The sequence below is a fragment of the Myotis myotis genome, unplaced genomic scaffold, assembly GCF_014108235.1.
Source record: "Myotis myotis isolate mMyoMyo1 unplaced genomic scaffold, mMyoMyo1.p scaffold_m19_p_14, whole genome shotgun sequence".
NCBI lineage: Eukaryota > Metazoa > Chordata > Mammalia > Chiroptera > Vespertilionidae > Myotis > Myotis myotis.
The window spans coordinates 20,870,518-20,894,128 of NW_023416318.1; the positions used below are offsets into that span (position 1 = coordinate 20,870,518).

At 47.1% G+C, this 23,611-nt stretch overlaps 1 protein-coding gene and 1 long non-coding RNA gene across 8 annotated transcripts in view; both read left to right on the forward strand.

Moving 5' to 3' along the window:
* The window catches only part of BCL11A (BAF chromatin remodeling complex subunit BCL11A), a 100,611-nt gene that overhangs the window by 60,334 nt on the left and 16,666 nt on the right, over nt 1-23,611 (forward strand). The window lies entirely within an intron of this gene.
* LOC118668976 lies at nt 7,280-8,165 on the forward strand. Its single transcript, XR_004971829.1, has 3 exons — nt 7,280-7,472; nt 7,673-7,808; nt 7,939-8,165. It is a non-coding gene; the product is annotated as an uncharacterized LOC118668976 (long non-coding RNA).

Below are 23,611 nucleotides of genomic sequence, written 5' to 3' on the forward strand. Positions count from 1 at the left end.
TTTGAGGAGATTTCATAGAAGTTGTTGATGACTTCACAGAAGAGGCAGAAGCAGACTGAGGTGGTATTATCCACCACGGCAGAGCATGTGTATTTGGGTGAGAAACACGTGAGCACCGGGGAGTGTTGGAGGGACGGAGAAGGTAAAGGGAGGGTGTTCATGTTATAGAACCCAGTGGGCTTTAAAAAATGTAAAGGGGAGAGGGTGCCCACGGCTTATTCATTGATGTATCTTCTCCCTGCGTGAAGATCCCAACTGTGTAACTGTCTGGTGAATTCCTGTAAAGTGAGAGTTTTTTTGTTTGCTTTTAACCTCCACCTTCCTCCCCGAGTTGTCTCTCATGCCGAGTTTCCAAGGTAGCCAGCATAAAGACGGTATCTGAACTTGGCTCATGTCTTAGGGCAGACTTGCATGGAGCGCCTTTTCTGAATGGACCCAGTTTTAGTGGCAAGGCTGTGTAGATTTGGGTCCTTACCATGGGAACCTTCGTGCATGCATAGTGTCAGGTCCTGCCTGGCCACATGGCCTGATTCCAGGTCTTGGCTGTCAAGGTGGAGTGAGGGTGCCCAGGGCGCTTTGATAGGAGCAGTCAGCCCAGCCTGGGGAACTGTGGCCAACATTTCAAGTGGTAGTTACATTCACCGCTGCCTTCATTTCTGCTAGGCCTTCCCTTTACCACACCCAGTAGCTAAAGGGAACCAGCAGTGTCCATGTTCACTGCTCTCTGGCATTAAACGAAGTCCTTTTCAGTGGTGCTGGATTGAAAAGAGTGTGAAGAGGATGTTTTAGAACCTGGCCTTTGCACCCAGGATACACTCCTGCTGAGTCTCACTTCTTTGCAGGCAACTGAAGTACAGCTACAGGGCTGCCCAACCTTCCAGTTGGGCTTCCCGTAGAGATGTTATTATTTTTTGGTAACTCTGACCCCCAGACTCGATCGGCGTGGCACATGGTCTGGCTGTTCTTCTCCAGGGTGTGGGGTGGCTGCTTAAAGAGGGTGGATATGAGCGCTAATCTTTGGGGAGCATAACATGTTCCTGCCACTTGCCTGTTTTTATCTGGAGAAGTTCAAGCAGATATGAGAAGGGAACTGTTTGTGGGTACAGAGATGGTTTAAATGACCATTATGAACAGAAATGATATTTGGCAAAAGGACTTCCCTTTTAGGAAGGTGAAGCGGCCATCTAACCACTATTTGTTGAATTCCTAGCATATGTGTGTATCATATCACATGCTCTGCTGGGTACTTTGAAATAAAGACAAGTAGAAGATGGAGTCTCTGCACTTAAGCACATTGGGAAGTCATGGAATTAATAGAGGCTGAGTGAGGTAACCAGTGATATAAGGATGGGGATGAGGCCAGAGCAGTGCAGGGAATGAGTACTCTACGAGGCTGGAGAAGGAAGAAATTGAGTCTGCTATGGCTGCTCATAGACCTTTAGCTGGGCCTTCAGGTATGAACAGATCTTAGGAAGTCAGAGAAGAAGGAGAGAAGCCAGAATGGATATGAGACTGGGAGGGATTTTTACTTGAGCCAAGTCCTTTCATTTGTGCATAGCTGGAGCTAAGCCTGAGGTAGAAATCTGGGACTAGATATGGAGCTCTGGGACGATGGGTTAAGGATTTGGTCTGTATCCTGTCAGCCATCAAGGCTGGGGAACTGTGCTGACACAGGGCAAAGGCAGCATTCTAGGAGATGTAAATCAAGGACTCTGTCCAGGGGTGGGAGGGGGCGGCTTGTTGGGTCTTCTCTGTAATGTCCTTCATGCTACATTCTCTCTCCCATTGACATGTATGTTCTAGAGCAGTGGTTCTTAATCTTGGCTGCACATTAGAATCACCTGGGAATCTTTTTAAAATCCTGATTTCTGGGCCTCATCCTCCGGAAATTCTGTTTCTTTGTTACTAATGTTGTGGCCCCACCCCATAACAAAGAAACAGAATTTCCGGAGGATGAGGCCCAGAAATCAGGATTTTAAAAAGATTCCCAGGTGATTCCAATGTGCAGCCAAGGTTGAGAACCACTGTTCTAGAGGATGGAGTTGATTGACCGTAGGGTTTCCTTTCATAAGCAAAATGGAGCCAACCATTGTAGGGGACTAGCAAATGGGTCTGTTATTAATGGAGAGGAAATCGTAAGTCTCGCAATTTTCACTGGGGAGTGGACAGGAATGAAGTTGGGAAGTGAGAGTCTATCAGGTTCCACATTGTTCCCTGCCCCTCCCTTCCAGATGACCCATGCTGGGGAGTTGTTCAGGGCGTGGACAGTGTTTCACGATGGCCTTTGTCCTTCAGGTGGCATGCCATGGAACAAGGCAGGCACCAAAATTCATGTCCTTGTGCACTCTCTTAAATAGTGCCTTCCCACTCTGGAGGCTCTGAAGCTAGCCTGAGTTTGAATGAACTTTTTTCTGGATGGGGTAGGAGCAGAATTGACAAGAGGGCTAGTAGATAGGCGTTTGGAAAGGAGATTAGCCAGGGAAGCAGAGAAAGTCCGAGGGAGACCAGAAACCCAAGTAAGCCCAGAATGTTCTAGAGGACTAGCCTCTGTTAGGATTGAAATGGTCGGGACATGCCTTCAGCCTCCTTCGTGACGCTTCCTCCGCTAGCCAGCACGGCTCCTCGTCCTGGACAACAAGGAAGGCGCTTTAACGGCAGGTCAGCTGTGTTCTCTGCAAAGGAATAGCAGCTTCTCGGAGAGGTGGTGGCTTCGGGAAAGAACTAACAGCGGCCAAAACTAATCAGAGAGTAGGAAAGAACTGACTTCCCAGAGCTCGTAGGGTATGGACTTGGATGTGCTGTGGGTGAACAACATAAAGGAAATGGAAGAGGAAGAGTGTCAGTGACTGGCAAGGACCCTGCTGTCGGGGAGGCCAGGGCTGACTGTTCCCCAGTGGGAATTTAGTTGGGTGTTTCCACTTTATCTTCCCCAGAATCTCTAAAGCAACAGTTTCATTGGGGTCTAAGACATTCTTCTCAAACCTCTTAGCCCTCTACTGTCCATGACCAACAGAAATTTTTCTTTTTCTTCTTCTTCTCTTCCTCTTCCTCCTCCTTCTCCTCCTCCTCCTCCCCCTCCTCCTCCTCCTCCTTCTCCTCCTCCTCCTCTTCTTCCTCCTCCTCCTTCTCCTTCTCCTTCTTCTTTTATTAATCCTCACCTGAGGATATTTTTTTCCCATTGATTCTGAGATAGAGTGGAAGGGAGGGGGAGAGACACACAGAGAAAGAGAAACATCGAAGTGAGAGAGACACATCGATTGGTTGCCTTCTGCAGGCCCCACCCAGGGCTGAGGATGGAGCCTGCAACCAAGGTATGTGTCCTTGACCGGAATCAAACCCAGGACCCTTCAGTCCATAGGCCAACGCTCTATCCACTGAGCCAAGCCGGGTAGGGCTCTTCTTTTTTTGAAGATAAATTTATTTGGGGTAGTAGTGACTTCAGACTATTATTGGATCTTTGGTTATTGGTCTGAAAATTCTTTTGTTACTGTTTTCACATTAACCAAAGCTAGAAACTTTCCTCAAATCCCCCTGCAGTATAATAAATGTTTCTTTTCATCCGGGAAGCAAACTATTTACGACCACACCGGGGTTCACAATGAATTGTATAAGTGATACTGACTTCTGTGTCAGCAAAAAATGAAACAAAAACTGATCACAGATGACATTACCTAAATGACAGTACCTCCACGTGTCCTTTCTCTCACATTTGCTGTAATCCTGTTATGGCATTGTCCTATTACCTCCAGTACTGTCATCTTTAAATGCTGTCAAATCGTAACTGGATTGCCAAGGACAGAGGAGAGGAATGAGGGGGAACACAGTGGTGCTTCCCAACAGTCGTCTTCGCCCTCTCAGAGGTGGAATTCTTGGAGAAATTGTTCCATTAAAGTGATGACTCAGGTTCTTTTACAGACGCTGATGATATAGCCAGATTCACTCCTCCTGTTCCTAGAAGGAAAGAAAGAAACGTTCTCTTTCAACAGCCAATGAGACAGACTCACCTGGGAAAATGTTAATGTTCCTGCATAAGGAGAATGCGGGAGAAGTATTATTACTGTGTTTTGGAAACCGGGGCAAAAGTAGCAACAAAGAGAGGGTTCTGAGAGTTTAATATTTAATAGTTTTGATGTTTCCCAGGTTTGGCGAGCTCTTCCATCTTAGAGCTGGGAAGCTGAGTCCTCAGCCTGTCAGAGACAGACATTATCGGGCAGCTGGAGTTGGGAACACTTGTATTTTGTGTTTGTTCCACGTGTCTGTGTTCCTCTTAATACGTTTAGACCAAATTCTTACGCAGGTTTAAGTCTTCACCTTTTTGCAGCTTCTGTGGATGGAATGGTTGATGGGGAATGCAGTAAAAGCGAACCTTTTGCTTTTTTTATTCTATTCAGAAATAGGGGAGAGAGAAATGGTTACTTTGAACCCCTTTATTAAGGATGGGTTGACTGCCAGAGAATAGGGCTAAACTTAAGGGGACTAGCTAAGAGTTCTTTTTCTTGTTTCTCTCTCTCTCTCTCTCTCTCTCTCTCTCTCTCTCTCTCTCTCTTTCTCTCTCTCCCTGCTTTGGATTTTATAACAGTATAATGTAGTTTTATAATTTAATTTGATTCTGTACTCATTTTTAAGTATATAATGTTGATTAGTATGTGCTAGTATTTATAGCCCACCAGAAGGACCCCATAGGAAGATCATCTCTATTTGAGAAGACAGTTTCCCAATTTCCTTTTAGATGACGAAAAAGTCACTGCCCACTGCATGACTCCCCCTGCTCCACCCTGAGTTTTCTTCTTACACTTGGGGTGTGTGGCGTTGTGGGTCGCAGACACCTAAGAGCTGGGCTGGAGGTGCAGCATATGGGATATGCTGACATGAATGCGAAAAGGCTGGGTAATTGACTTGCAAAATATAGGTTAGGGAGTTTTATGGGATATCAAATTATCTTACTCTTTCTCTGATTAAAGACAAACTGTTATATTAAGCAGATCATTACATGGGCAAAAGGTTAGGACTTCACACACTTCGAGGTGTGGTGCCGACTCTCTCCTCCTGCCTGCGGCAGAGGCCCCTGGCAAATAACGGGTAGAAGGCAGGAAGACGGCCGTAGGACCGTTAGCGTCGGAATAGCTAAATTAGATTTATGGGAGGGGCGTTTGCCTTAGCTTTGAATTACCCAAGTCTTTTTTGTTCTGACAGAATAGTAATCTTGAAATTAAATATTAATTTGTTCTGATTCCATTTCCGATGGCAGGGAAACGGGTGAATGCATGAAAGGGGGAGTGAGCAGCGGGCAGAGCAGTGGTCAGGCGTGAGCCCTGGCATGACTGTCTCAGGCTGGGTGAGTGCCATTCGCAGGGCACTGAGTGGAAGCATTCCGTGGAGGCAGTGGTCATTCGGAGTCTATGGGCTGCTCTTCTGTCACACCATGATGTCTTGGTCAGCTGTCTAATGCTAATAAGGTCTCCGTGAAGGAAATTCCAGGCCCAATCCTGATGTTGAGCTGGAGTTTCCATTTGTCTGATAATCTATCAGCTAATCCATCAATCTGCCCATTTCTGTGCATTATTTATTTCAAAGCCAGAGGACCCCAAGTCCACCACAGGGCTTGTGGTATGTAGAAAGGGACAAGTTCAAGGCTTTTCCAGGTCGGATATAGCCATTTTCTTTCAATATTGCACATTGGTAGGTCTTTAGAAATTACCCCTTAAAGTGTGTGTGTGTGTGTGTGTGTGTGTGTGTGAAGTATAGGTTTCTTGAATTCCTTACTTGCCTTAGTACTAAACTACATGTATGTGCATAAAGTGGACTCAACAGCATTTGGCCACACTCATTATGTGAGAAGAAGGCTAAATTGAGGTGGGACAAGGTGGGTAGCAGAGATGTGATTGGTGTCTCAATTTGATGTGTGGGGAGAGAACAAATCACAAGCCATGCTCTGGAAATGAGTTCACCCACAGGGCAATGACCCTGAAAGCCCCCGTGTAAGTACCAGACCCCCCAGGCTGTCTTGACCTTCAGCAGCCTTTCAATGAAGTCCATTTCAGAATGGAGAATGGCTTGCCACTGTCCTCTGCTCTTGGCCTGCTGACAGAACAAGAGTATTAGAAATATTGGAATAGACCCCTAAATATACCAAACAGGTTGTGTGTGTGTGTGTGAGTGTGTGTGTGTTTGGGGAGGAAAGAACCAGAACAGAAGTTGGAGAAAGAAAGTAGGGGAGAGAAACATTAAAATGTACAGTCTCATTCCTCAGCTCTCCTGTTGAATATGGGGATCAGATGTAATAATACATATTTTCAAGAGAAGATAAAACCATCTATGTGGTGAAGGGGGACTGGTCTAGGGGACCGGGAATTGCTGTGTGACCGTAGGGAACCACTTGCCTTCTCTGGGCTGAGCTTAGCCCGGTGTCCACAAGGGTCAGCGCTTGTATTTATAGGCCAGGTTTGACAGTCCCGAGTGAAAGGCAACTTCACTTCTCAACTCAGAATAGCAAGTGGAGTTTCTCATATCTAGGTTGCTGGGACAGCTTCCGAGGAATATTCTAATATTCGGCAGTTTGTGACGTTGGATGGAGGGTTTTTCTCTAGAAATGAGTTGGTTGTTTTTTTGCCACTATTCACATTATTTTCTGGATCTTGGTTTTTTTCTTATTTTTTCCTCACAGGCAGGATCTAAACAATCCTGGGTGTTTTTTCCCTCAGTTAGCTTAAAAGCATTGAGGGCTCCCCTGGGACTGATGTCTGGAGGCTGATGACCAAGCCGCCAGCAGCAGGATGTGGTGGAGGCATGGCCCCCCTCCCCCCCGGGGTTAGCGGCCCCCTGTTGAGGATGCTGTCCTTGGGATTCTTGCGGGGGTCACCTTGCTCCCCCACATTAGCCCAGTCGCGGTGACTTTAGCTAATCTGGGTTTGGGGGAATTCTAGCACATGGCATCTCACCCCCATCCCAGCCAATTGCATTTTATTATTTATTTATTTATTTATTTATTTATTTATTTATTGTGAACAGTATTACAGATTTCCCCCATTTTCCCACCCTTTGCCTCCATCCACCCAGCCCCCACCTCACCCCAGGCCTTCACCACACTATTGTCCGTGTCCATGGGCTGTGTATATATGTTCTTTGATTAATGTATTCCCATCCTGCCACCCCTTCCCATCTAAGATCTGTCAGTCTGTTCCATGCATCCATGGCTCTATTCTGTTCATCAGTTTATTTTGTTCATTAGATTCCACATATAAGTGAGATCATTTGTCTTTCTCTGACTGGCTTGTTTCACTTAGCATAATAATCTCCTGGTCCATCCATGCTGTCGCAAAGGGTAATATAGATCCTTCTGTTTTACTGCTGCATAGTATTCCACCAGCCCACGTTGCTTTTCATAAGCCAGCAACTGCCAGGCCAGGCTCCCATTACCCGCGGTCTCCTGTGTTTGTTTACAGGGACCTCAAGGAAGAAATGGGCCTGCTTAGGTAAGACTTGGGATTTGGTCTGGTGAGATGAGTTAACTTGGGGACTGTGGTGGCAAGGGACACCTGGTTCTTCCAGGGCTGTGCCTTGTTGGTGGTGGTGGTGGTGGGGTGTGTGTGTGTGTGTGTGTGTGTGTGTGTGTGCGCAAATAATGTTTCTATTTCCTGTTTTGATTTAAATACTGGTCTCTGTTTTGGCCAAGTCAGGTGCCACAGAAGATTTCTTTTTGGCTTGAACTTGATGAAGTTTGGATGAACTTGGTGAAATAAACACAAGTTAAAGCATATGGTCATGGATGCATCACCACTGTCCCCTTCCTCATAATAAGCTGTTCCTAAGTAAGAATTCTTATAATTTTAAGGTCTTACATTGGAATGGTGATGAGGATGGACAACGTCAGCCCTGTATCCATTTTTGCTTGAGTCGTTAACCTTTCCTTCCTCCCTCCTCCTCTTCTCCCCCTTTCAGGCCCGCCTTCCCTTAAGAGAAAAGCTTGTGAGCATGGCTGGAGGCGTAGACTTGACCTCCACCTCACCAGGTGCAGCTGCTGACCTGCACACAAAATAGGAAATATTTTTTTAAAGCAGGGGGGAGAGTTTCTGTTCCACAATCACTGCTGTTTCAATAAAAAGCAACCTGGTTCATCTGTGAGACCTACTTCCCTCTCTGGTGAACATGACCATTTCAATAGTCGAGGACCCCCATGACTGGGCGGGGTGGGGGTGAGGTGTAAGGGGAAGGAAGGTGAGAGAAGGGAGATGCTAGCAAGATAATGGGAAGAAGGGAGAAGAGAGAGGTGAGAAGGAGAAGCAAAAGGGGGAGAGAGAAGGGAGAGAGGATTGAAATGAGAGCTATTTTTAGCTGAATGTGAGTGCAGGTTTCATCAGGCTTGCTGGCGATGGAGGAACAGACTGTGCGGACAGTCACCTTGCGTGGAACTCCCCGCGAGGCGGCCATGGTGACTGCATTCTCTGACGCTGTCAGAGTTTGGACAATGCTGCCAGCTCCTAGAAGGGCAGCCCAACAACTGTCACAGGCAAAGCATCAAAAGCACGAGCTGTCGATAGTGACCTGCATTTGCAGAATATCTGAGGGCTTTCTAATTACCGGACGAGCTCTAAATTAGAGGAAAGCTGTTTGACAAGCCCCCTCGCACGTGGTAAGTGTCACGGCGCAGATAATCATTACATCTAACAAGCTTCTGATTTTTAACAGAAGCTATGAAAGGACTCACCTGTAATGGTTCAGATTCTATGGGGAGGGGGGCAGGGAAGCACACCCCTCAACACCCCCCAAAAAGAAAGAAATGGAGAAAGAACAATAAGAAAATAGTGGGAGAATGAAAGAATAGCCTCATGCTAGCGCTTCCGGCAAATGCTGAGACCCCCATCTCTGATTTCTTGCTTTGCTGCTGGTCAGTTTCCTTACTGTAATCTGTGTCTGCTAATACGCCAGCTCGTTCATTTGATGATTCCCGGAGACAAGCATCCTCCGTGAGTTATTTCTGACCATAGAGCGTTCCACAGGGCCCGAGTTGTTGAAAGCAGCTCCCCACACTGTAACAACTTGAATCTTGCCATCAAAACACATGATAGAGACCATCGATTTGGGTTCTACCTCAGATGGAGAAACAGGCTGGGAGCTGAAGCAGATAGAAGCCATTTCCCGGGACCTGCCTGAGATTGCTTGGGTTTCGTTGGAGCCCAGGCCCCCCGACCATGTTCAGGGCTCTCTGAACATGGGCTGGGGAATTTGAGTCCTGATTTGAGGCATTGATTTAAACCAGTTTTCAAAGGCCTGAGCGGAGCTGATCACTTGTGCGTCTTCCATTCTGTGTGTCCCCCCACTCCACCCCCCAACATTTCTCCAGCAGGGGTGCATATTGGAGGGGAAAGGGCTGCAAACTTGATGGTTGCCCAGCATCGTTGGGGCCGTGCAGCATCAGGAGCCACGCTTCTCTTGCCCGTGTTGATCCTCCCCAAACTACCCACCCTACCCAAGCAATTATTCATGGGAAGTGAGATAATATAAATCACGCTGCCTGATTCTTCTCGAGCAGCTCACAAAGTAATCACAGGCTGAAGTGCAGGTCTTCTTGCAGTGCCTTTATCAGTAAATCAGATTTTGAGCATTTATCAGCAAAAGTTAGATTTAAGCATCGTTCCTGTAACGTTTGAAAGGAAGATTTGTTTCGGCGGGGACTCTGCCAATCAGTGATCTTCCTGCTTGACTCTGCTATCAATTATTGCTGCAATTATTTGTCTAGTTGGACATTTAAAATGTCATCAGAAAGAGATGATTACATATTCTAGAAAGCAAGGCACTGTGTAATCAGATGAACTGAACCCAGTTGAGTGTAGTGTGGTACCAACTTGTCCTTCCAAGGAGAATTCTCGTGCTACCCCCAAAGCAGCAGCCTTCTGCCCGGTTTTCAGGATGCCGACCTTAACCTTGGGACGCAGCGTGCAGCGGGGTGGGTGATGCTCAGTTATGGGAAACTTTCCAAGTCTGAAAATGGAATTGCTCCTCAGATGCACGAGAAGTGCATTTTGGTTATCTCATTCAATTCATCTGCAAATCTATAAATAAGAAGTCCCTCTATTTTTCTTATTTCCTGTGGATTTAAATGCCAAATCCCGAGTTGTTGCAAAGTTGTCACATGTCCCTTTTCCCACTCTCCGTGCCTGGTGCCCAGGATCTAAGCAGTGGCGGTAGAAATTACAACTGTTTGGAAGCCAAGAAACAGCTCCATTTCTCACTTTCCTCCAATTCCGGATATTCTCGGCCCCACTCCATCTCTCTGCCTGCTCCCCACACACCTCCTCCACTGCACACCCTCCTTCTGTCCACGATCAGGAAACAAATACAGCTCCACTTTTTTTTTTTCCTATGGAGGAAAGGAACCACAACCTGAATAAACAACACAGAAATGCCAACCAAACTAAACTCCAGGTAGAACAGTCCCAATGTTCTAATATAGAAATCCCCCCAGCACCAGTCTGTTCCCACCCTGATGAGCAGGGATGTTTGAGTTGAAAGTGCAGCCAAGCTGGAAAACATTAGTCCATTTGCATTCTTTTGACACCAAGGTTAGAATGGACACTAGAGGTTCAGGAGACATTCTCTCGATCTAGATCAGTGGTTCTCAACCTGTGGGTCGCGACCCCTTTGGGGGTCGAACGACCCTTTCACAGGGGTCGCCTAAGACCATTGGAAAACACATATATAATTACATATTGTTTTTGTGATTAATCACTATACTTTAATTATGTTCAATTTGTAACAAGGAAAATACATCCTGCATATCAGATATTTACATTATGATTCATAACAGTAGCAAAATTACAGTTATGAAGTAGCAACGAAAATAATTTTATGGTTGGGGGTCACCACAGCATGAAGCACTGTATTAAAGGGTCACGGCATTAGGAAGGTTGAGAACCACTGATCTAGATGGATTTCATGAGTTCGGGAATTTTCTGTGGCGCTGGCTGTCTGGCCAGGCTTTTCCCAATTCACTTCCTACCATAACAGAAAAGTGCGTTGGGAGTCTGTTAGGAAACTAATCTTACCTGTGGGGAAAGAACACACCAAACAAACCAGCACCTTTTAAAATACTAGAGCCTCGTAGCGAAGTGTGTGTGCTGGGAGAGAGAGAGGTGTACGGGGGTGGAACATAGAAAGAAAGAAAGAAAGAAGGAAGGAAGGAAGGAAGGAAGGAAGGAAGGAAGGAAGGAAGGAAGGAAGGAAGGAAGGAAGGAAGGAAAGAAAGAAAGAAAGAAAGAAAGAAAGAAAGAAAGAAAGAAAGAAAGAAAGAAAGAAAGAAAGAAAGAAAAGACTTAAAAAATCACAACCCATTAGCTTGGAGAAGAAACACTGTCTCAGCCGCAGTCACTCTTGGCCAGGAGCAGGCTGGGGCAACCCTGTCACCTTCGTCCTCTCTCCTCCAACAGCTGTGCTCAGGGACCCTTGTCTTGCATGGGTCTCCCGCCAGGCCCTGTAGCTTGTGGCCTGGGTGGCTTCAGTTCCAGGCTGGGGTGGCCCGGGCCAGCTGACCACACTGCCCTGTTGGGGAGCAGAAATTGCTTTGACCCTTGACAGCAGGTTGTCCACTTGTGGTGGGTGAGGTGTAGTGTGTTAAAACCACAGAGCCGAGGTGCGAAGGGCCCTGGGGAGACAGACAGGAGGCCCTGGGTTCTGGCTGCTGTTGCTTTTCCGGGGATCCCTCTCCCATTTTTGTTTTCAGGGTGCATGTGTCTCTCTCTTCACTCCCTCTAGCATGTCCCGAGCGGAGTTGTCTCCTAAGCCCATGTGGTTTCACATCCCTGGGCCCTTGCCAGCCACTGGTCTGGGGAGCTCCGGCCTCGCAGAACACACCAGGGCTCTGCATTCCTTCTCCTCGGGGGCCCCGCTGGCTGTGCCAGGATCTGGTGCAGCTCGGGTGATGAGGTGTGGGTGGCTCAGATGTTCTGCGTCTGAGGCAGGGAGGCAGGTGAAATCAGCCAGCCAGCTTTTACTGACCCTTCCATGGACAGCTTCCTAGCCTCATTTTAAAGCCTTTTTAGTGTAGCAAAACTATGGGTTATGAACAGGATTATCATAATGGAAGGACTTCATGCTATTCTTCTGGGGCACAAAAATAGGGGTGCCGTAGGGGGTAAGAAGAGAGGGAAGTGTGTGTGTGGTAGGGTTTACTAAAAAAAATTTGAGAGAGGAGAGGAAAGGGACCCGGACTAGGTAGGTAATTGGGACCAATTCATCAGAAGACGTGAGGAAATTTGACATCTAGTAATTTGGGAAGTGAATTGTTAACCTGATTGTCCATAACAGCCATTGAGTAAATATACAGTTACAGAGTGCCAAAATTGTACAGTGAACCGATGGGCCGGCAGCCACCTTCAAGGGGCTGTAATCATGCCTTGGGTCAAGGCTGACCCGGAGACTCCTTGGTGAGTGAATCATCTACTGAAGAGCCCTCATGGCTTCAGGAAGGGAAGGTTCCCCTGGCCACAGCCGGCTCCCTGGCCGCTCCTTCTGGCCAGCCGTGTCATTTAGAACAAACAGCCTCCCACAGGAAGGAGAGTCCACCCAGCAGCCTCGATTTCTCAGTATTTACTGATGGCTTTTCTTTGCCTAGAGGGGTGCTGGGCGATGAGAAGTAGACAGGACAATCTTGGTTCTCAGAAGGCGTGGACTTCAGCTGGGGGCCAGTGCTGGTGGGATACATGATGATACCGGGAGCCCTGGACCCAAACGTAGTGGAGAGCGGGGGACAGAGAGCGGCGTATCCTTGCTGTCCTATCCATTGTCTAGCCAGGGGCCTTCGTGCCCCTGCCCCCCTGAGCTTCAGTGCCCCCGTAATCTCAGTGGGGCCTCCTCCCGGGGAAGTCCACAGCCTGCTCCTCACTGGAGAAGCCGCCCTCGTGTCAGCCAAGAGCCGCAGGCCATAAATGCAAAGTATGGTTTAACAAAAGCAGCTTTTGAGTAAGAAAGCCGAGTGGAGTTGTCCCAACCTGTCAACTTCAGATTTCTTTCCTCCTCTCCATAAATCAAAAAACGGTTGGTGGAAGGGAGGGACAGAAGCGTTTCATTTTCTGATTTTGTAAGAAAATAAAATAAAATCAAAAGAACCTGTCCCACGCTGATACCTTACATGCCAGGTTGCAGCCTGAGGCAAATTTTTGTGGCCATGTAATAAGCCTCTTTAAAATGGTGACAGACCCTTGACTCTTTGCCTTGAGTTAGGCTGATAAAAGACATTTTATTGCATTAGAGCCGGGGCAGGCGTACAGGACGGTTCTTGCCTGGTCGGCCTCTTTGAAACGGTGTCAGTCCTGCTGTCCACACTCCCCACTGCCTGACAGGGTTTGAGCGCGAAGGCGGCGGAGATCTGTGGGCCGGTGACAGACGGGGCTTTCTACCCAGCAGTCGAAAGTTGAGGTTCTGGAAGCAAAAAGATTTCAGCCCGAGGGGCTTGTTAGGGAGAGTGGAGTGTCTCCTGTTCCTGGTAGACGTAAGAGATCTTGATTGAAGAATCTCATTGAATCTTAGGGGTATTCAAAATGAAAAATGATCCTGGGGTCTCCTCTGTAGTGTGGGGTTCCTTCCCCCCCCCCCTTATTGCCTGTGGAGAAGGAAAAGAGGTATTATGTACCCATTGCACAGAGGGGCCAGGCCTCCATGAGCTGAGCTCCCAGGGGACCTGTCTAGTGTGCAGATAGGAGCTGAGATGGTGCGCTCTTGGTTTGAGGAGATTTGGGGGGAGAGGGTGTCTGATAGCTTTGGGTGTCACCCCCATTGAATCAACAGAATTAGTAAACCCGAGAACAGCCAGCAGCACCCATTCTGTGGCTGGATTGGGGCCTCTTGAGTGATTACGGATTATGCATGTGGGCATTTCTTTTTTATTCAGGAAATTCTTTCCAGGTTGGTAAGTGGTATAAATGAAGGATTTGAAATTGGGTAAAAAGCCAGGAAAATAACTATGAAGCCAAGAAAATAGGCCTTGAATAAATAGGCTATGTCTGCCTCGCCTTTGTTCTGTGGGACTGTGTCTGAGAGGTTAGGGCTGAGGCCCGAGCAGGGCTGCTGTGTTGGGGTGTGTGTGTGTGTGTGTGTGTGTGTGTCTGTGCGCGCGCGCTGAGGGCTGAGGAGAAGGGTGGGGGGAGGGCAGAAGCAGGAGCGTGTGGGCGGGCAGAGGCCTGTTTTCTGAAAGAAGGACTTGCTACCTTGGGACAAGGCCTGGCCTCCCAGCACCAGAACCCTCCGCGATTCAGTCTCACCTCAGGCGAGAGGGCAGCCTAGTTTTGTTCCTGAAGAAAAGTCAGAGCCTGACCTGCTAGACCATTTTTTTAAAAGTGTGTAGAGCTTTGAAGCCTTAAATTAGTTCTCATAATTTCTGAGCAGCTCTGTGTTAGCCATAGGACATAATAGGTTTTCATTCTGGAAAATGTCCAGTTCTAGTTCTGAGAATCTCTTGGCCAAGCTGGTCCGTCACAGAACGTTAGGCCGGTAGAGTGTGCCTTCCCACTTCCCCAAACACACACACACACACACACACACACACACCACGTTATAGTCCAGTGATGGCGAACCTATGACACGTGTGTCAGAGGTGACACGCGAACTCATTTTTTTGGTTGATTTTTCTTTGTTAAATGGCATTTAAATATATAAAATAAATATAAAAAATATAAGTCTTTGTTTTCCTATGGTTGCAAATATCAAAAAATTTCTATATGTGACACGGCACCAGAGTTAAGTTAGGGTTTTTCAAAATGCTGACACGCTGAGCTCAAAAGGTTCGCCATCACTGTTATAGTCCCAGGAAGGCAAGTGAGTGTCTGTAAGACTAGTGCCTGGGCAGCACAGTTTGCCCTGACCCACCTCCAGGGGGACCTGAGGTGAGTGGTGACGAGGGGCAAAGCAGGTGGGCAGGACTCTCTGAGTGCCCGCCGTGCCCTCAGGACCCCTGTAGGACGACCCTGAGATCTTCCATTTTCCTGGCTGGGGAGGTAAGGGTAACACCTGACCTTACCCCAGAGGATGGCTGTGGGGCCAGATGTGAGGGAAAGGCTCTCAGAAGCAGATGAAGCCTCCACAGATGCCAGGGCAGACTTCCTTAAGAAGGGCCAGACGTGGAGGCCTAACACAGCCTTCCCGGGGCTGCCCGCTCTTCTGGGCCTTTTTCCATGGAAGGGTTTGCTCAGGCCATTCCTGGGAGAAAAGAGCAGGAAACTCTAGCCTGCAGGGTGGCAGCGCTCCTGGGCCTGCTCCCATCTTCCAACCATGCCTCCCCATCCTGGTCCCCCTAGCAGCACCCGTATCCCCACCCAGCCCATGTCCTCCTCCACCAAGAACACCCGAAAACATCAAGGGTCTTTGTGTACGCACTAAGCTTGGCTTCCTGGAGCTTATTGTGGTATTTTCTCGAGACGGATGAAAATGGTGATAGAGAGGCATACATTACATTTGCTGTGAGGTGACACCGATAACAAGGCTCAGGGTGGCCTCTTCAGAGGAATTTGGGAGTTGCACGTTCTGTTGGCTTTGATAGACAAGTCCTTCACTGCCCTGGCTGGTGTTATCAGAACTAAACGTTTGCTAAGCAAATGGTCAGTCCCATGGGATCCGTCTTGACAGCCCAAACTCGAAAGGCATCTCATAACACTTAAATCAGAAGCTCGAGTGGTTTTCCAAGCTTCCCAGGTGCCTAGGACTATGATTTTCCACCCTTCTCTTCATTTCTCAGGTCGGGTAGAGAGCTGTGAGTGGAGTCTTTGAACATCTGTGTGAGGCTGGACAGTTGGGGTGAGAAAATGCACCCAGGGCAGCTTCTTTCATCCCTCACCTCCTCTTCTAACCACAAAGGGGTTGCAGGTGAGCCCCACCTTAAGAAAGCCCAGCACACACAAATCTCACCAATGGAAACTGATCAATTAGAGGGTGATTTTTCACATTACAGAAAGATTGTTAACTTTTCAAAAGGTTTCGCCACAGGGTTTCTTTAAATGGTGAGCTCCCCCACTGAATTTAAAGTGTTTGTTTACAGATCATTAACTACTTGACAGAGAGGTTGGGGAGGGGGTGGAGGAGGAAGCTCTTCAAAGGTAAGATCTTAGAAGCCCTGCCAATTTTTGATGAGCCTGGAAGGGTGATGAAACGTCTCTGAAATTATGTCGGTGAGCAAATGGGATTCACTTTACAGAAACCCATCCTACCCATGGCTTTCCAGGAACCTTTTGCGTTGGTCGAGGGCAGGGACCACAGAACGCTGGGACCTTGCCTCCCTGGTGTGAGGTGGCCGGGTGAGAACCCTGGATTTTTCTAGAGTCCTGCTTGTGCCCTCGTGAGCAGTGGGTGTGAGGCTCTGGCATGCGGCCGAGCTTCGCCACTAGCCTTCTGGCACATACAGCAGAGACCTTTTCCCTTGACATTTAGCCTGAGTTTGTGGGAACTTTCTTCCTGGTTCTCTCTGACTTTCAGCCTCTTTGGCTCAGGACCCACTTAGGTTTCCTCTTTGACGCTGAGACAGGTGAGCTTTGCAAGACTGTGCCCCAGAGGTTTACACTAAATCTAAGAATGAACCTGGGGCAGAACCCAGCCCACACAGGTCTGTAGATTCCTCCTGGTCCCTGCAAGTCACAAAGGGTACAAGCCCATCCAGGCTGGCTTCTGGCAAGGCCCGTAGTAGGTCCCTTAACTGCATCCAAGTCTCCCGCCCTAAATCTTCTCTCAAGGAGACTGCAGCTGGTGTGGGGAACAGGAAGGGGAAGTCATACACATCAGCCAGTCTTCTCTTTTTAAGGATGAGAAAGCTTAGAGCCAGAAAGGGGAAGAGACTTACTCAAGGTCACGTACAGCTGGTGAGTGGCAGAGTTGGGCCCGAAGAACCTAGATTTCTGACTTCGTTCCAACAGTCTCTCCGAAGAACGAGTCCCTCACATCCTAAAGGAAGAAAATAATCTGAAGAGAGGGTCTGTGGGGCTCACAGAGGAATGCACTGGGCAAGGGCATCTTTAGAAGGTAGTTTCCAAATCCCCCAAATAACCTGAAAATTACCACAGGAAGAGGCAAGCCTGTACACACACAGACACAAGCACACACACACACACACACACACACGCATGCACGCCTCACCATACACAAATACAATCCTCAAATAAGGACTCAGCAGAAGTCAGGTGGCCCCACTCCCTGTGGAGAAGAGGAGAGAGAAGGAAGAGGGAGATTTTGGAGGGACAAAGCAGTATAGGAAAATCCCCACATTTCTTGTACAGTCATTTGTTGAAAATGTGTCAACAAGTACAAGCCCATCTTAAACCGGCAATGATACATCTGAAATAGGTTATTTAAGCTGGGGAGGCAGGATTGCAAAGAATGTGGCTATCAACACTTGTTGGTCTGACTTGGGGGCGAGAACACAGTGGAGTCTGCCTTGGAAGACCACCCACCATTCATCAGGGGAAGAAAGTCAAGAAAGGGAAACAAAGGAGGGCAGATGAACTTGCACCGAGCTTCACATGCCTGTGTCCCTAAGAAAGCACGGTGTTTGGACACAGGAACTTGGGAAAGCTGAAGACTCCACAGAAGTCCTCGGAGGGCCATCTAGGTGACCATATCCTCTGTTGTCAACCGAATGAGTCAATGCACCATAGTTTGATTCAAATGTCACTATACCCCCTGGGCCCCACTTGCTTTGCACACACTTTGGGCTCAGCTTCTCTCTGGGCATCCATACCTGTGTTTTCTTTTGTCTAGAAAGTCCTTCCTCTTGGCTCTCCAGGCCTGGCTCCTAAGTTACTTCTTCCCTAACTCCACTGTCTCTCTTCCAAATGGAGGCCATTTTTCTCCCTTTGAATTTCCTTAGCAGTTTATCCGTGTGTCTCTGATGACACACTGCCTACACTGGAATAGAACCAGTTCTGTCCTGGCCTTCTCTTCTCTACTATAGATGAAGGCTCCTGGAGTCTGGGTCTGAGTTTTCTTTGTGCTAACCAGAGGCTAGCTTACTTTTTGGGCTTTTTAGGCACTTGGTAAATAGTTGTTGAATGTATGTATGAAAGAATGAATGAATGAATGAAATGTGTCTTGGGTACATACATTTTGCTTAGTGAAGCACACAGTTAAACTAAGCCAAAAAAAACCAAAAAACTGTCCTAAGACAATTTGTCTTTTTAATGCAGCTGCCCTTCCAGTCTCCTCAATAAGTTCCATCATTCTAAGGCAAAAGCGTAATGTGTAATAAAAATTTATCTAATTCACTATCAAGCAAAAATACTTTGGGCCCAGAGCCAAAGAATATTATTGGAGTGAACTTTTTTCAACACCCTAAATTTAACCAGCTGGAATTCTTTTTTTAAGTACCATCCTATTCAACCTTTTGAAATGAAGGATTTGCCTTTTAGTGGGAAATCTGCATTTCAACACAAAGATGGAACACATTGTCTCTGGCTTAGTTATTCTTCAGAAAAGCAAGCTCTTTTTTTTTTGGAATTATATGCTTTGCTTATGTTAAAGACACAGATTGCAGAAAATTTTGTTTAGGCCTGACAGATTGGTGGCGTGCATTTTTTGCATTTTTACAGATAAAGGGGCATGAAAGATGTCATCTCTCCAGCTCCCCCCTCATAGAGTGAATACATAGGGTGAGAACTCTTCCAAGGTGAAGTTAGTAACGTGCTGTTTAGATAATCAGGGCTCTGAGGATAGAATTGGTCAAAAAAGAAAATGAGTTTTTAAATGAGTGATTGATGATAATTCAAGTGGCTAATGAAATATCAAGGAATGTAAGAACCGTGACCAAGTTTCAGCAAAGAAACTGCAGTGTGGTGTATCTAGAACTCTCCCTTGCTTTCATTTGTACACGATATACTTTTTTAAAGAGCACCACAATTTGGCAAACCCTTAGCTGGTCAAAAAGCAGTGATGGGAAAAAGCTCATGGAAATGTTCATTTCTAGAACAAAAGGGAAAGTGATTTAGACAATATTGGAAGGTTAATTAAGTCTATTAGCAGTGGTAAAGCTGGCACATTTCAGTTTAGATCGACATGACTCAAGGTATAGGCATAGCTCACGTTCGTTCTATAAGACTCTGAGAAGTCACAGAATCTGAGAGAGGGGAGCTGATATCTATCGTATCTGTTATCGTAAACAGAACTTGAAGGACGTTCCGTGGATTTGCCTCTAGCTCAGACTAGCTGCACTACTGTTTTTTGTGTGACTTGGATCCAGTAATATTGAACAAACTGGAATTGGTTCTTTCAGGGAACTTTACAAACTTCCTGGATGCATTTTAAGTGTAGTCTACAAGTTGGTTGCTGGCTGGGTGGGGAGGAGACTTGAGAATCTTGGAGCTGGAAGGGGCCGTAAGGGTCCTTTATTTTGGCCTGTCACCAATATAGAGATCCCTCCCTATCATGGTGGGTTTTCATCCTTTCTCTTCTTGAATACCCAACGTGGTAAGTAGGTCACAGTTTCAGAAGGTGGCCATTCCTCTTGGGGACAGCTTGACTTCTTTTGTGCCCTGTCTCATTGGAAAAACAGGGATGTTATCTAAAAATATATGTTTGAGAAAAAAAATATATGCATACATATGCATTTTTAAAAAGAATAGTTTATTGATTTTTCTTTTTAGAGAGAGAGAGAGGAAGGGAGAAGAGAGAAACATCAATGTTAGAGTGCAACATTGATGGGCTTCCTCCTGCACACTCCCTACTGGGGACCAAACCCTCAACCCAGGCATGTGCCCTGACCGGGAATCAAACCAGCAGCCTCTTGGTGCACAGGGCAATACCAAACAACTGAGCCACACTGGTCAGGGTCACACATATACATTTTAATGAACAGCAAACATCTATAGTCCTAGATAGGCCTGGGGTTTTAATTCCTGATAGAAGTTGGGCGCCCAGGGCAGTCACTGTGTATTGGAAATGATGCTTTGTGTGTAGCGGTTTGGGCACATTTGTAGATCAGCAGTATCCCTTGTGAATTAGTAGACAATAATGTGGATGTACTACACACCTACATTAGTGTCAGAAAGAAATAGTATGTCTATAGTAAAGAGATCTTTGAGATGTTCTCGATGAAACTGAAAACTTGATTTAGTGACCTTAAGTTCCGGGAACATCCAACCGGGTTTACAGTGCATCAAAAGTTGGTACTTACTGTGTATAGACATGTAGAAGGACCAAGGTGTCACATTAAATCAAAATCCTTGCCAATTTGTTGCATATTTTTAATGAAACCTGAAAAATAAGGTTCTTTTTTTAAAAAATTCAGACATAAGGAAACATTGCAGTGTAACAATGCATAAGGCATAGCTGAGGCCCCCCGTGGAGGTGGTGGGTCTGGAGAGACCTTTATGAAACAGAACAGGTTAAAACACCTTTCACCAGAGGAATCGAGGCACTTAAAAGGTTGATTCAGAAAAGGGCCATGTGTCACGTTTGAGTGTCCAGAAAGGGAAGCAGGAGTCCAGTTCTAGCTCCAGCCATACAGTGTGCCACAGCTGCATCCCCAACATGTCAGCCAGCTTTTATGGGGGCAGTGAGGACACCACCTGCCTGACATGAACTGGTTTGGATGTTGTCTTACGCAAAGAGTTTTCCTACTTGCTGGAGAGGCAGGGCCTGTTTCCTGTCCTGGTCAGTGAGGGAGAGGAGGGTCTTGGATTCCACATGCAGAGAGCCTTAGGGATCTCCCAGGCTTGCTCTACTTCCGACTATCCCAGTCCTAAACGAGGAGGTTCCCAGCTAGAAGGGAGGACAGCCTCACAGACTAGGGATCTCTGCCAGGTGAACATCAGCACTTCCAGCCTCGTTCCTCCCCTACCTGAAGGTGGCACTTGTTAAACTGGATTGTGCAGCTGAATCGCCTGGAGGGTTTGTTGTATGCAGATGGCTGCCCCCTGACCCTGCACCCCGTTTCTGATTGGGTAGGTTTGAGTGGGGCCTGAGGATGTGCATTTCCAACAAATTCCAGGCGATGCTGATACTGGGCCTGGGCTTTCGCTGTGAGAACCTCTGCCCTAAGAGTACCACCAAGGACATAAAGAGAGCACAGCTGCACCACCCACTTCCCAGCCAGTCACCCGAGCCCATCTCTCCCTGGGGAGAATGAAAGTGCAGGTGGGCGAAGAGGCCTTCGACCAGGGGTGGTCTGGGAAGGCAGAGCTGCACGTTGAGTCTGATGCGTAGAAGCATTAAAATATATGTTCTAATGTGAGACTTTGCTTTGCCTAAACTGTGATGAAACAATTGAAAGCATCATAGCAAGAAGTTGAACCCTAGGGAAGCTATTAACAGTTTAGCATTTGCAGTCCCTGTGGGAATGTCGATTCTACTTACAAGGAGAGTGCTGCGGGCGTGTCCAGCGGGAGCGGTGCAGTCAGCTGGGGTCCGCACCGCCTTTGCTTTGACACTCTTCCTGGAGGAAGAGAAGCTCAAGGATGAGCCTGTCTTATAAGGACAATGTCGATGGCTTGCCAGGCGGTAGGAATGGTTTGTTCCTCTTCAGCTGGCGAATTCTGCAGGGGAACAGAGGCAGAGGGTGAAAACAGTGGGGCAAGCCAAGAGTTGCAGGAAGCAGATCAGGTGCTATTTTCCAATTTTGAAACCAAGTCAGTTCACTTGGACCTTTTGAAAGGCCCACTCGACACCTCTGGGCTGGACTCTCCCCCAAGAGGTTAAAGGAGTTTGTTTCTCCTATTGGGTCAGGAGGAGGAGAGTCCTCCTCACGGCGCTTCTTGGTCAGTGAAGACCAGGGCAAGACCGGCGGAGGGGAGGCGGTGATGGATATCCCAGGAGAGAGCACTGGACGTGGAGTCGGAAGGCTAATTCTGATCCTCACGTTGTGTCTAACCATCAATATAGCTGCGGGCCAGTCATTTAATTTCTTAAGGCTTTAGTTTCCCCATCTGTAAAATGAAGGCATAGAGTCCTGGCAGGGTCGCTCAGTGGTTGGAACATCGTCCCATGCACCAAAAGTTTGCAGGTTCTATTCCTGGTCAGCCTGTGTATGGGAGGCAACCCATTGATGTTTCTCTCTCACACTGATGTTTCTCTCTCTCTCTCTTTCCCTCTCTCTTCCTCTCTCTCTAAAAATCAATAAAGAAATATATCATTGGGTGAGGATTTTTTAAAAAAGGCATAGATTTGATGAACTCTTAGTTTTTTCACAACTCAAAAAAAGCAAAACCGATGGGGGGTGGGGAAGGGGACATATTTAATACTTTCAACAATAAAGATTAAAAAAACAAACAAACAAGAACAAAAAAACAAACCAAACCATGGTACCAGAAACTCAGCACTCCCCTGGATGAGCCCTCATGGTGCCACATGGCCTGGTGCTGTGGAGAACTGGGCCAGGCTGCTTCCTTGAAGCTCAGCGTACTCAGGGCCACCAGGTTTGTGGACAGGTTTGCCAACCAGGGACACATGCAGGTGGCCAGGCCTGGATCCGGTTAACAGTTGTCCCATTTCTTGCTGGAGGCCATTTGAGGCACCCAGGGGTCTCTTCCCAGAGTGAGTGGCAGGGAATTTGAAATTAGACTCTGCCTGTCTAATTTCCTTACAGGGTCCAAGTACCTGGTTCCACTTTTATACCAAGTGCAACAATGAATTCTCAGATTTCTCGTTGAAAAATGCTTATGACTAAATCTGTAGGTAATTCTACCCCATACTCTCAATTCATTTAACATAAGTGGTCAGATGAAGACATACTTCTTTTCTGAGTCCAGGCTTCCTACTTTAGCTGGTTCATTCTGTGGTGTTTACTTTGTTTGGGGTCAGAGAGGAGGACGTGCCTCTATAGCTGGTCTTGGGCTGGGTGGAGGCTCCCCAGCAGCCTCCCTTTGCAGTCCTGGTAGCAACAGATTTGTGCCGTTCGGGGAAGAGCTTCCATGAGCCCCATGCCATTGTTACCCACCGGGTCCTCATGAAAGGAAACCTTGTGCCGACTGCCCTGGCTGTTCTTGGTAATACGATCTATGGTAAGGAGAACAGGATGTATTTTACACTGGAGACCTGCTGTCCTAGAGTATAACAACACTTTTAAGTGCTCTTAATATTAAGCTAATGGAAAACATACTCTGTTTACTCACCATCAAAGTCTGTTTTTTCTTCTCTCCTGCCTCCCCCAATCATCACACACTGCAAACCTCTAGAACACATTGAGCATCTCCTGCTCCATTTGTCCTCCACCCTGCCTCAAGGTTGACCTCTGCATGCTTGGTTAGCTCAAGGTGGCCTTGGAAAAGCTAGGAACTTCCCACATAAACCATATAATCCCCAGGTTGCACAAACCAAATATTTCCTTTCTCACAAAAAGTTCACTGCTAGAAATGCTTGATTTACTGCTAGATTTATGTTTATTAGTGTGAGAAGTCATTTTTTCCTCGCCAGAGTGCGACAAAGTGCAGTGGAATGGAGAAGGTGGGTCACTTTTTCTGGGTGCCACTACATTGGAATGTTGGTTCTCTCCCCGTCGTTTAATGGGAGGGTTCCTTATGCTCATGGTGAGAACTCACCGAAGTTATTTTAATCCCAAAAGTCTGATCTTAATTCTCCACTATCTTGTGTCGGTATGGGGTACTCCACTGATAGAAGTTCCGGAGTGTGGCTCAACTAAGTCCTGAAGTGC